The sequence below is a fragment of the Suricata suricatta genome, chromosome 4, assembly GCF_006229205.1.
Source record: "Suricata suricatta isolate VVHF042 chromosome 4, meerkat_22Aug2017_6uvM2_HiC, whole genome shotgun sequence".
Lineage (NCBI taxonomy): Eukaryota > Metazoa > Chordata > Mammalia > Carnivora > Herpestidae > Suricata > Suricata suricatta.
Window position 1 is genome coordinate 54,371,001 of NC_043703.1, and position 14,571 is coordinate 54,385,571.

The window sequence follows — 14,571 nt, forward strand, 5'->3', positions numbered from 1 at the left end:
GGTCTGTGACATAAGGTTCTGTGGAGGGTGAAAGAAAACCCTAATCTAAATAGAGGTTGAAAAAATCTTGCTGTTGGTAGCCAGAGGTCCCTACTGTAACTGTCCCTTGGAAACCAAGGCTTTTGTGGGGATACTGGCTTTTAGGAGCCTGAAGCAGAAGCTTTTATCCTATTACACTTGATCTAGGAGCTGCTGCCACCTGTGGGTGAGGAGGCAGATCCAAGAAAGATGTGGATAAGTCAAAAGCTATTTCTGCTCATCAGCAATACCCTCTGTATTAGCATTCAACACCAGCGCTGGGTGTTAATGGGGGAAGATCTTCCCTATGAATATGGTCCTTAGGACACTCCCACAGGTGGTTTGGAGGTGAGCTCAACCTACTGATGTCTTCTAGCCACTCAGTAACTCACCCAAGTAAACCTGTGTTGTATTGGTTGAGGTCCTCATGGGTTATCTAATGTCTTCAGTGTGGGTCCCAAAGGCAAGGACTACATATGAGGGTGGTCCGTCTGGGTAAGAGTGACTGTGGTGGTTTTCAAATGTGGTCACAAATGCTTTGACACATCTTGCATTGAGAGGTTGGGGTCTATGTCCTTCCTTCAGTCGGGTGGGTTCTGTGATTATGACATCCCAACAGAGAAAGATGAAGTGATGCTATGTGACTTCCAAGGTTAAGTCATTATATGTCATGCTGCTTCCACATTTTTTGTGGAAACACTCAGTCTTGGAGCCCCGCTCCACCATGTAGAGTCTGACTGTGCTGAGGCTGCTGCGCTGGAGAGGCCACAGGGGGGTGCTCCAAGTGACAGTCCCAGCTGAGCGAGCTCAGCCTCCAGTCTTCCTAACCCATCCACCGGACCCATGAGTAAAGAAGCTTCTTCAAGACGGTTCTTCAGGCATTGTGGAATGGCTGGGCCCTGTCCAGAGTGCTGACCTAGAGAATCCTTGAGCACAGTCAGATGGGTGCTGTTTTATCCCACTAAGTTTTGGGGTAGTTTTGCAGCAACACATAATTGGAACAGCAGCATATGGGGAAGATACCAGTTTTGGAATCAGTTATAGGTCAGTTCGAATGTCAACTCCTCCTTGGCTAGTTCTGTGACCTCGGATGGGATCTGATGCAGCTTTCAAGTGGGGAAACTGTCACCTGTATTTCAGGGTGATGCAAGGGTTAAACGAGGTACTAGATGTGCAAGGCTTATCAGGTAGCAGGCATTGGAAGAAATCTTCACTTCCCTTTTCTTCCCTTCCCTCCCACCTTAGGGAAACAAAAACAATAGGCTGGCTGTGTCTGCATTGGAAATGTGACTATGGCCAATGCACTGTGGTCCCAGTGTGGGCCGCTCTGTGTCAGAGCTTTCAGCTCCCTTGTCCCAGGGCCCTGCCTGTTTCCTCCAGCTCCATTAAGCAGGGCCTGGGAGAAGCACAGCATCTTCAACTGCACAGGGTCTTCAAACTTGGGGGAAGCCTAAGCTTAGAACTTAGCATAGGATCTGGCTCAAAATATTGTTCCATAAGGGTTGTTCAGTGAATAATGTGTTAAGAAATGTATGCAAGCAGAAATCTGAACCTGTACGTATGGCTTCATAGTGGCTTAGGGGTGTATAAAGAGTTATATTTCTAAGAATTAAACCTGATTTTTAAGAGTCAGCTGACAAAGAAATCCAGACTCTGGCACTTAACTGCCAACAGTCAAATCCTGGCTCTATTCCTTACTGGCTGTGTGACTTTAGGCTAGTTACATAACCTCTCTGTGCCTACATGTCTCCATGTACAAAAGAGGAGACAAATCATGGCACCTACCTAAGCAGTTTGTTGTAACAAGCAAACACTATGCATAAAGCACTATGCCAGTAGCTAGCTCATGGCAATCTTACAATGTTTCTCAAAGTAAGGTGCATAGGACCAGGGACATTCATATCACCTATGCACTTGTTAGCATTGCTGGAATCTCGGGCTGCAACCCAGACAAATCAGGTCAGAATTTGTGTTTTAACAAGACCCGTAGGTGATTCATATGCCCGTTAAAACTTGAGAACTACCGGGGCACCTGGGCCGCACGGTCGGTTGACTCTTAAATTCAGCTCAGATCCTGATCTCACGGTTTGGTTTGTGGGATCGACCCTTGTGTCTGACTCTGTGCTGGCAGCACAGAGCCTGCTTGGGATTCTTTCTCTATCGTTCTCTCTCTTTGCCTCTCCCCAGCTCTCTCTCAAAATAAGAGATATAAACTTAAAAAAAAATAATAAGAGTTGAGATCTGCTGTACAGAGTATAGGTGGTATTATGGTGTCGTGGAGAATTGCCCTGCATTTGGGAAAACATCTTTCTAAAAATTTTGTGCAGCCCCAACATGCGGTGTTTTACAAAATGGGATGGCCTTGGGATTAGGCCAAATGAGGGACAGTGCCGATTCTCCCGCTACTCTGCTCCGTCCTTCAACGTTTCTTCTCTTCTTGCCTGGCGGCTGATGCACACTGCCAGCGGGCTCCTGCTTCGTTCCTGGGCCTGATCCTTCTCTGTGGTTCAATCATGGTTTCTCATCCAGTGCTTATTCCAGGGAAAGGGAAACGGTGTCATCTGCAGTATCCTGCGCCATGGAAACTGGCTTAACATTTGTCAGAGGCCTCCTCTTTTGTTACATGTGTAAGTGCCCCTGTAATTTTATCTCAGACTGAAAACACATTAAAAAACGTATTCCTTTGTGTAAAGCCTTAGCTTCACAGTTAACACGTCTGCCTCTCTTATGCAAAAATAGCCATCGCGGCCTATTAGTGGCCTGGTTCTTTTAGTAACATATACCTCTGTGACTACACGCGCCACTGTGGGGACAGCTCTTCAGAAATGGTTTTTGGAATAAAGGTAATCATTACTTTTAAAATTACTACAATCTGACTTCTCATTAAAATTTCATTAATGCCTTTCCCGAGTGGATTAAATTGGACACTTTTAAAAGCATATCACTCTCTTATATTTCCATTAATATTGTCCACTATTTTAATAGCCCTGGAATGTGTTAATACCTTTATGCACTTAAGAAAAGCAATGCAGGAGGACTGGACTGGAGCAAACATCCTGGCACCGTGTTCCGCCCAGCCCTGTCTCATTCCGACACCTCTGCAGAACTAACTCGATAGAACTCAGCAATCAAAGTAGCAGTTCTAGGAAAATGTCAGTTAGGAAATCCCTGGGTTCCGCATCAGGGTCCTGGGGCCCCCGTGTTGGCCTTTAAGCGAGAAGGGCCGCCCACGGCTGGGAATGCAGCTTCTCAGTGCGTGCCCGTGTGGCAGGCAGCCTGCAGCCACTGCCCAGCTCTCTGGCCTCCATTCCCTGTTGGGAGAATCTTCCACTCCTGCTTGTTGGTGCTCCAACCCCTCCCTGCCCCAAGGACTCCCCGTCGCCTCCTCTGCCTCACGCAACCATACATAGCCTCTCCGAAGATGCTGCAGACGCCAGATATGAAATGGTTCGGAACAAAAAGGGAGGAAAAAGCCATTGCCTCATCGAGGCGCCTGTGTCCATGCTGTCTCCTCCTCCTGCTGTGGTTTAATGATTCAGTTGTGGGCAAAGAAAGCTGCATGTCTTTATGTCCCCAAAGGGAGTCATTCCAATTTGCAAAGCCTCCATCCCAGCCTGCAGGAGTCCAAAGGTTTTCTGGACCAAATGATCTCTCCCATTACAGATGTTATTGTTTTCATATAATGAAAAATGCAGTGACATCAAGGGCTTACAATAGCCCCCATCATTCATCCTTTCAAGACATGCAAGTATATTTAGTGAACGGATAGAGTAATCAGGGAGCACAAGGCAGGCTGATCTATTATTCAGGTTATTATGGAATCGGCAATGTTTACTTTCTTATTATAGTTTTCCAATTAGTGGGAGAGCAATGGCAATAGCCCAGCTTGGGGTCTCCAGGGAGATGCCTGAAATTTTATATGCAACTTAAAGGGATAGAAGAAGTTATCAGGGCTGTGACTTGGGCTAATCTTTCCTTTTCACCAAGGGATTAGGTGGAGGGCTGCGGATTTGCTGTTTTAATCAGAGGAACTGCTGGAATTTTCATCACGGCCTCTGAAGGATGCCTGTGGCTCCTTCCACCTCCGATGGAGCAGGTCACTGGATCCTTTGTGTGCAAGGATTATCAGGGCGTTTTGGAATTGGCAGCTGTGTGGTCAGCTGTTTCCTGCTTGACTCCTGGGCGCTCCCCTGTCTGTTGGCCGTGAGTGTGGTTGAGGACACCATACTTAGCTGGGCATTTCTCCTGCTTTACCTCCCGCCCCCGCCCCCCACCCACTGGTGCCCATGACCTTTCCTGGAATGCTCTCCTCCCTTCTCTTGGGCCACCACACCCCTGAGGATAGCATTCTTGCATGCATCTCCTTATCTTCTTCCTCTTAGGGCTCTACTAGTCTGTCAAGAGGCCCTTGCTCCTTAAAAATATATACTATGCTGGAGTGCCTCAGTGGCTCAGTCAGTTAAGCGTCCAACTGCAGCTCAGGTCATGATCTCACAGTTTGTGAGTTTGACCCCTGGGTCGGGCTCTGTGCTGACAGCTCAGAGCCTGGAGCCTGCTTGGGATTCTGTGTCTGCCTCTCTCTGCTCCTCCCCTGCTCACTCTCTGTCTCTCAAAAAAAAAATGTTAAAAAAAAGTTAAAATATATGTATTATGCTAAAATCTAGTTCTAAAAGCAGTTCATTTTAGAAGATGTTGATAATAAAGAATATAATGTAAACTAACATCTAATCCCACTCCCCCCCAAAGGTAATCATTTTTAGTTTCTTAGCAATGATTTTCATGGTTGCATATTTAGTTACTTTTTTCACTCAACAGTGTGTCATGAGCTTTTTCTCATGCCATTGACAATTTTTCTAACAGTGTCATTTAAAATGGCAGAATAGTATATTATAGAGGTATCTTGTTATTGTTTTAAAAAAACAACTCCTTATTTTTGGCCATTTAAGTGGTTTCTAAAATTTCTCTCATGTAAACTGTGCAATGATGAATCTCTCTGTGTATATCTGTGATTATTGCCTTAAGATATATTCCTAGAAGTGAAATTGCTGAATTAAAGCATATATACCTATTTGGAGAGTTTGACCAATACTGACACCTCATTCTCCGTAAATATTATTCCAACTTCTTTTGGCCCAGCAAGCAATTGTATTGTTAACAACTGCTTCCTCGTTTTACTGGGGTGTGGGGTGTGGGAGTGTGTGGGGGGTAAACCTGTAAGTCCCTGAAGGGTGGGAAGCACATCTCATTTTGTCCCTCTGCCAAAGATGGGGGACGAGGTCTCTTATCCATGGCCAGCTAACCAAGGCTGGAGAGTGTGAAGCTCACATTCAGGGTTGTGCAGAGTACAGAGTCAGATCTGGTATTTATTTATAATTCTGGATTTGTTGGCATCAATTAAAACTATTGCATTAAAACATTTATTTTCATTATTGATTTTGGGACACCTTAAATCTTACACCTGAAGTGAATGCTTTACTGTCCTTAGCTATTCCTGGCCCCGTGCCAGCTTCTCTAATCCACTTCTCTAATCCACTGCTCCCTGCACTGTGGGCCTGGCCCATGCGGCCCTGCATCAGCTGACCGGCTGCTGTGCATTCAGGCCTCAGCCGGGTCTCTCCAGTCCTTTTTCTGCAACAGTAAATGTGTCCCATCCCTTGTTGATGCATGTGATGGTTCTGATTGAGGTTAACCTTGGCCCCACATGTCATACTCCCCCCCACCCTGGGGACTGAGGCTTAAGGAGGAGGAATAACAGATTCGCGGCAAGAGAACCGGGGTGGGGGTAGCAGGGATGGGGCACTGCTTCTTGGTCCAGGGCTTTCCATGAGCAGAGCTTTATTTCTGGCCAGGAGGTTCAGCAGCAGGCCCCTAATCCTCTCTTCTTCCTCCCACTTTCTAAATCCCAGCCGTTTCCTGCCTCACGGTCTTAACAATTTAATGGTCATAATAACAAACCCTGTTATCATGTGCTTACTCTTTGCCCACGAGAACACAGCCGGGAGGAGATGGAGTCCTTATTTAAACTCTCGTCATCCGGCTGAGGCAAAGTGCTTACACACTGTGGCTCCGGATTCAGCCCCACTGCTTTCAAAATCTAGTTCGACCATTTTCATAGTGTGACTGGCAAACATCCTTTCGCCTCCTTCCGCAAGCCTCAGTTTCTTCAGCCATAAACTGGGACTAACAGGAGCGGCCATTCTGTAGGCAGTGCGTGCTCCCCGGTGCTTTGTGCGGAGGAGGTGCAAAGGCCCAAGCGCAGCGTGCAGAAAGCAAGGGGGCAGCATTAGTGTGGCTGAGGCACCAAGGCTGATCTCTCCCTCTTCTATGGCCTAGAAGCTCCCAGGTGTTCTGGGCTCATGGGCGTATGGAGCACTGACTCTTCTTCGTAGCCACTACATGTCAGTGGGCTCACCGATATCCAGCCCTGCAGAAGATCATAGGCTGAGTCCCAGTGTTGGGGGGAGGGGGGGGTCTTAGAAGTCATTTCCTCCTTTATTACACAGTGTGCAGCCTGACGCCCAGCAGCGTGGCTGTCCCTTGGGGCCTTTGCCAGAAACAGAATCGGGGACTCCCCCCAGCCCTGTGGAGTCGACCTTGAATTTTTACAAGACTCCCCAGGTAATTCCCAGGTATCCTAAGGTTTGAGAGCGTTGATCTGGTCTAATTCTTAACTCTGTCTCTCCTTCCTCAGTCTTCCACCTCTTCCATCTAGCCTGTTGCACCCCTACCGGCTTGGAGTGTTAAAGAGTAGGAACCGTTTCTCCCTCTCTGCTCTCTCTGACACCCCTCTGCCCCCATGGGACAAGGTGATGTGGCATGCTTGCAAGTCATTCTCCTTCTAATCTAGGCTCTCCAGATGCTCCTGCTTTGCCTTACGTTCTGGATGTCCCCAGTCTATCAGGCTTGACTCAGACAAGAGGAGTGGTGACAGTGTGTGTGGAGCCACAGCTACCAGATTCTGTGGTGACTGTGGCATTCCCAGAGCTGTGTGAGTAGGGAACATGCCCCTGATAGGCCCCAGCGGAGGTTATTATCAGCATAGATGGTGGGTCTGGGGGTGAGCACAGACAGGGAGCATAGTGAACCAAAAAGCTAGGATAGTTGAGTGACAACAGAATTGCACCAAAGTCACACCTGCCAATCCTCAAAATCTGCTGACAGGGACCCAGTGTCAGAAAGGCCAGGAAGTGAATCATGTGGAATTAGCTTTCCCGCGTTTGCAAGAGTGGTGCTGCTCTTTGCCCTCTGTATTTTTCTGGACTTTCCTTTTGGCATGCTAGCCTTCAAATTCAGCTTTGTCAGAAGTGGCGGACGTTAATTGAGCAGCTCCTATATGCTGGGACACATGCAAGGGTTGAAGAAGTGGTGGTCCTTGCCTTCCTGTTAAGAAATGGAGATGGAGACATTTGTGAATAACTCTAATGGGAGAGCAGCTGGCTGCAGCCATGGCAGACGCAGAGACGACAGGAGAGGAGCCCGGCATGGGGGAAGGGCAGACACCTGGCTGTGGAGCCAAAGGCCATGGGTCCTACTTCCTCCCTGCTACAATCACTCTAACTTCATGATGCCCCTTTTTGGGTGATCATGGGCTTCAAGGGAATTGAATCTGAATGTAACTTTGACAACTTAAACAGGTAATGAAGAACGGGAGGATTTTATCTTTTTCAAAAGCATCATCATTGGAAGTAAGCACATTCCTTTGTTATCTGTTTATGTCTTCTTAAAAATCTTTCTCCTTCCACTGTAATAATGTGAGACCCTTGACAACAGAGATTCTGCCACCGTGTTCAGGGCTGTTTTCCAGCACTTTGGAAACAATGTCAGACATGTGGTAGACATTCACATGAAATATGCAGACCCGCCCAGGCAGACAACTCATTTCAATTCAACAAATAGTTATTGATTTTTTCTCTTGTGTGCCGGACCCTGTGTCGGGCCCTGGGGATGCTACCAACAGACACAGATCTGGGAAGAAACACAAAACAAGGTACTGCAAGCATGATGAGTGTCCTGTGGCGGAGGATTTGCAGCAGGCGAGCATTGTGTTTAAGTGGGGGTGTCAAGAAAGAATGCCCCCCACCCCAAGGCACGAGGAGAGTTATCCGGATACATGTGGGTGGTGAGCAGGAGGGAGAGCATTCCAGGCAGGGACAATACCATGAGGACCCTGAGGAGAGAGGGTCCCGCACAAGTCCCAGGAGAACAGAGTGCAGGAAGATGGGTGAAAGAGGCTGATGGAGAAAGCGGGATCATGGCTGGCAGAGCTGAGAGACAGAAGGGACAGTGGCTGGGGAAGGCCACTGGCAAGGATTCAGACTGGGGTTGGGCGGCCGTGAAGGCCCACAAAGCGGGGAATGGCAGTGTGCGTGTGGGGCACTGCCGATGCGCTGCATCGTTACTGGTGTGAGCTGACTATGGTCAGCATTTTCCCCAGGAGCACCCCTGGCCTGAAGTCCACTACTGAATGAGCTCTGTGGATCCCACTCTTAGCTGGACAAACATTGGCAGTAGAATCCCCCCGAACTCTGGCAGTACTCCTGGGAGGGACCACTAGGGCAGAAATGGGGATGGGGGTGGGGTCGCTTGGAGCAGAGCTCTGGAGATCGACTTGGCATTACAATATGGCCTCTTAGGAAAGTGATGCATTTATTCTTCCTTGTTTTATTGATGTGCGCTTTTAATTTCTGTTAAAATAACAGAATGGAAATGTCTGAAGCCTTTCCTGGGGGAACTCTAAGCCCTGAATTTAGCTCCATTAATAAGGCTATCAAGACTTCCCTTCCCTGGGGCTCACCCAACTGGTCTTTCTCCAGAAATACTTTGAGCTTAGCAGGATTTGCTATTTGAACTCAAATCAAGCATTTCCTGAGCAGACACTGTGTCACAGTGCTAGGCACCGAGGGGGATACAGAGGTAAATGCAATAGTCCTGGCTTGTAGGACGCACACATTAGAGGAGAGGTATATTAACAACTAAACTACGGTACAAGGAGGGACAAACTGGGCCCTCAAATGGCACTTAAGTAAAGCATTCAAGGAGTAGGAGAGCTGGGGGCAGGGAGGAGTCGCTGAGGGGTGACTGTCACCCTGAAGCCTGCAGGCTCGATAGAAGAGAAAGGGAGTTCAAGGGTAGGAAACAGCATAAAGCAAAGGTCTCCCTGGGCACTGGTCATCCCATGTACTGATGCACAGGATGTGTGATGGGACACGTGGAGGACAAGCTTGACAAATAGCAGGGACCCCATTGTGATGGCTTTACATGCCACACTCGAGTTAGAATTGCGGGGAGCCAATAAAGACCCTGAAGGAGTAAGGGGCATGGTCCGATGTGTACTGTATAAAGATCACCTTTCTGGCAGCGCAAAGGACAGATTGGAGAGACGAGCAGTTGGGTACAGGGAATGGGGGAAGGGAGAGGATGATAATTTTAGTATCCAGGTAAGAACTTGGGAAGAAGTGGTGGCCTTGGAAAGGAAACCTTGAGTGCAAGCTCTAAGGGAGCAGTATTTATCAACCCCATCTGAAAAGAAATTCATAAAGAATATAACCAACCTACCCCCCTAACTTCAGAAGTTATCATGCACTAAGTGTAATATAAAGGAGAAACAGCAAGAATGTTCTTTACAATCAAAGAACGTGCATTTCAATAGGAACTGGTCAGGTATTTTCATCCACGCTAAGATCATTGTGAAGGTACCACCTGAAAATATAACATGACATAATGGCGCACCCTATGTGGTAACCTGGGTACCTTGCGTGATACCGCCATCTGTGATGTAATTTTCTGAAAGGTACGATGAGACATGGAGAACCAGCAGTATAGGGGAAGGATCAAGGGGATGCCAAGGTGGACCGGAAAAGGCAGCTGAGGAGAAGGGAAGGGTTTCAGATGCCTCTGGGGCTTCTAGTCCAGGTAACTGAGAGGAGAGCGTGGCCTTTCCCAAGGCAGGGAACTGAAGCAGGAGGCAAGGTTTGTTAGGGGTGCCCCTGGCAGGTAGAGGATTCAGGTCCATGTCGACCTGGGGAAGCGGACTTTCACGTGCCTAGCGGAGCTCTCTGTGTAGTGTCTGGGAATTTCCTGGAAATCCATGGCATCAAACATGGCAGAAAGTTTGGGGACAATGAAGTCTGGAAGGAGGCTACTGTATCTGGCAGTAAGGCCGTAGCTTGTGACTTGAGAGAGCCGAGGCAGTGGTTGTGAGGGGCGGAGCTGGAACAGAGGAAGGAAGACGTTGGAAGTTAATGAAGTAGAAGCAGCAGATTTGAAGAGTCGGGATGGTTGGAAGGAGCGGGGAGTGGGAAACGAGTGTGCATACAGGCTGTGTGCATGTACACACGCACGTGAACACACAGAGAAATGGATGGGGAGATAGAGCTGGGGATGGAGGAGAGTGAGTTACAATGCGTTTGGCTTGAGTTCTATCTAGAACTTAAAGAATTATACCAACAAAATTTGGTGGATTAATAAAAGCAATATCCAGGGTTGGTTTTTTTTTTCCTTAAGAAATTTAGAAGGCATCTAGCGGAAAAATTCATCTAATTCTGTTTTACATCTCTGACCTGCAGGGCTTATTACATCGCATTTCTTCCATTCACCCATTTGTTTCGTACAACTGAATCAAGCTGACATTTTGATATGAAACTCCAGGATTGGGTGAGTTTTCAAATTTGGTGTCTTTTCCCCTAACATGGTTTTCATTGATTCTGAGAGTTATTCTTTTACGATTCCCAGGCAGGGGCTGAGACATTCTTCTTGGTGAGCAGGTGTGTGGGGGGGGGGGTGGCGGGGGGGACATTCTCTTTGTACCAAGATGGCTTAGATTTCTTCCTAGCTTCCTCTCCTGCAACAGCTCAGGAAGCATAAATGGGTTGGGGGATGGGCTGTGTGTCAAATGGAAACGTTTTGTAATTTCAAAGCAACCAAACAGAATAGGTCCTTCAGAATGGTTTTATTTTCTGTGGCGACATAGTCATGGGCACAAAATCTCCTTCTCTTCTTTAACCTGCATCTATAGCCTTTTGCATTACCTCGTCACTAGCAGAAAATAGGATTTCTCACCTACAGATGGTGAAGAGAGAAGAGGCTAGCCTGAACATTAGGTAGAAATTACTTGTCAAGTTTGATCAATTCAGAGAAAATCCAAATCCCCTTTGAAAAGGCACAGTTGATATTCCAAGATTAGTGGGGATGTCCTTATAGATCTATTGTTTGGCTAAATTGTCTGCATATGCAGTGTGTTTGCTAAATGAATGATACATTTGCATCTAAATGGTCCATAAATAATTTCATTCTGCTCCAGACATGGCAATAAAACAAGCCCCTTCCCCACTGTTGGACTTGAGTTGCCTGTGAGCGTGGACTCCTCTCTTATTGCTTTGACTGTGCTATTATTTGACAAGGCACCGGGGAAGGAGTGCATGAATCTATTAACGAGCACCAATCTCCATTATGAGCTGAGGTCTGAGAGGGCTGGCAGCAAAATCTTTCATAATGTGCAGCTTTTGGCCTCCAGCTTTGTGGGCAAACATTTTTAAAGAGAAATCCAAAATCAGAGCTGTAGAAATTCTGCTTTGCACATTGGGGACTGTGTGAGGCATTAATTACCATCTGCATGCTGCTTTTTATGAGAGCATTAAGCACCTAGGCCTCCTATCCAACACGTTGGTATTTATAGCACACATGTGGATGTGGGGCTCAAGTTCTACATTCGAGTCGGTGCTCTGAGGATTTTAGCTACTAAGTGGACACAGCCAGGTATTAAGGTCATGCCGAGCTTTCCCTCCACATCCAAGATGATGGGTTCCAGCTCTTCCTCTGGAAGACAGGGAGCTTACAATGGCATTGACAGTTGCCAGTTTCCAGTTGCCATTATGTCATGCCTGTTATGTCAAAACCGTGACTTTTTATGGCCTCCTTTCATGAGATTTGTGATGTCCCGTTCTTTTAAAGGCTCCAAGGGGATGATATACCTTGATTTAAGAAAGCTCAATATATTAAATCTAGCTGAACGTGAAAGAAATATAGAAGCACAGTTATTCACTTTGCAAAAGGATTCACAATGGGATTCTCTCAGTAATAAATATTATATGCGGCACTTAGACTGTGATTTCGTTCATTGTTTCAGGAATTGGTCTATTGGCAAAATGCAGCCTACTTAAAGGATGGTGGTGCTTCTTACTTCAGATTATTAACCCTCTGTTCCCCAGACCCCATGGGCACGGGAACAATCTAGAGCTCAGATGACAATTCCAGTGGTAGCTGCTTCTCATCACCAGTTTTGTTTCTGGAACTCTGTTGTTCTTTACCATGCTGGCTGGCCTTTGAGTTTGCCCTCTTGACCAAAGCTAAGATTGAAAAGCTAAGACCCATACTTTGCAGTTACCCTGGCATTTAGGGCTCTTCATATAATTTAGGGATTTGATCTTTAGGCAAGCATGGTAGAAGGAACATCTGGCTTTTGTATGGGAGGAGAAATCATTTTCCTTCGACCCTTATGAGTTCTTAGCTGAGACCCATATAATAAAAGATGAACAGGAGAAAAACTTTATTAATGGGTGTACCTCCATGTACTTGGGAGAAATGAGTAAGCTGAAGAAGGGACTTTAGAATTCAGGATTAAATACCATCTTAATAGAGAGTAAAAAGGAATTTAGGCCTCTTGGAGAATAAGTGGTTTTTCAGAAAGATGAAGGAGCCATTAGGAAAACAGTAGGGAGGTATAGTTTGTGACAAAGTTTGTCCCAGTGTGATGTTGACTTGAAGGCTTCTCTCCATGGTCAAAGTCAATCTGCCTCCACTGATGAAACTCTGGGGGAGGGCATTTATGACAACTGAGTTCCTTTTGGAGGACATGTCTTTAGACAGATAGGGGGAGTTCAGAGAAAGCCTCTCCCTGCATTTGCTGATTTTTAAGCACCTACAGCTCAAAATGTCAGTATACCAAAGTGGCGTATTTTGGGGTGGCATATCCTGACCCCCTACAGGCATATTCTGGAGTGGCTTGTTTTGCTCTCCTTCCCTCTTCTGGGGCAGCTGTGACAGAGTTTCCGACCCCAGTGTTTGTTCTCTTTCATCAAAGTGTCAAACAACAGAAGCCAACAACCGTGGTATTTCTGCCAGAAGAATGCTGTACTTAGCCGAGCGTTTTCTCTGGCTCTGTTTCTGACTGTGCAACTCTCTGGGTCTCCTGTGAATTTCCTGATACATGTTCTGCTTAAACTAGCTCAAGTAGATTTTATTGTCTACACCTTGGCTGATAGACACCCCCCCCTTCCCTGTGTGTCCTGGGTGGTTCACACTCAAGGCTTCTGTGTACAGCTGTTCAGATTGTGCACTGCACAACCCCAAAGGGCACCATTCACATAGGCCAAACAACTTTGCCTTATGAATTGCTGTCTTCTTGAAAGCCTGTTGTCTATCACTACACTCTGCTGCTCCCACTGCCTTAGTTTGGATCTCACTCCACAACTTCTGCATTGGCCCCCACTGCCCCCACCCCTGTGTGAAGAATTTTCTATAAAGATTACAACTCTTTCAGCCCACATGACCTTCTCCAAGAGATTAAAACTCTTTTAGGATGTAGTCTCTTCAAAAATATTTTTTCCAGGGGCTGGATATATTAATCATGTTGTTATTTTCTGCAATTTATGATGCCTTGAGGCTTTGAGCACCTGGCGAGGGACTGTCCCTCCCAACGTTAGCCAATTCCTAGAGAGCAAAAACGACTTGCCTGGGAACATGCCTTCAACATGCAAACCCACCAATCCTAAATCTACATGCCTACGCTACTTCTTTTATCAGCCTCTTCCAGTCTGACACTATCCCCTAGCCCGAAATCGCCCCAGTGCCAAGTACCAGATAAATTCAAGGCCACCTTGGTAGCATAGGGCCTGCTGAAATGATTCAAAGTACCCAATTCTAAACCTGCTCAGATAGGTGCTCGCCACACCCATTCCTTTCCATAAAAACCACATCGAAAACTTTTGCCCGTGCTTTCCCTGTTCTTTCTGCTCCTCGTCAACCCTGGTGCTACCTTGTGTGGCCCTGCATGGCATGGTGTGCCCCCTTCTCTTGGAAATTGTAAGTAATCAGTTTTTCTTTCAAAGGCATTTGTTTCCACATCTGTTATTTTACCATCCCTGATTAGAACGGATCTTGGTATATCTTTAAAAATTGGAAAGAAGGTATTTGAGCAGTACTGCGTACTATCATTTTCCATAGTCTTTTCTCTTATAATGAACTGGATTTCCCAAGATGGAACCTTAGTATTTTGACTGATTTCTGCCTCGGGGAAGCTCCTTGCAGAATTATCCATCAGTGCAGCGCCCGCCGCCCCCCATTCTTAGGATGACGCCGAATCCTGGTGCTAGGGACAGGTTACTGACCATCAGCTTCAAAGTCCCCTTTGTCACTTATCCCAGGGAACCCAGTAGCTTTCATATTAAACAGTCCTGTTCTCTGCTATTTCCCCACTAGAGTCCATTCGGTAACCCAGCCTCTTCCTTGGGGTGTGGCCCCGTCTCTAAGCCAGCCCCAGGGATCAGGGCTTTTCTG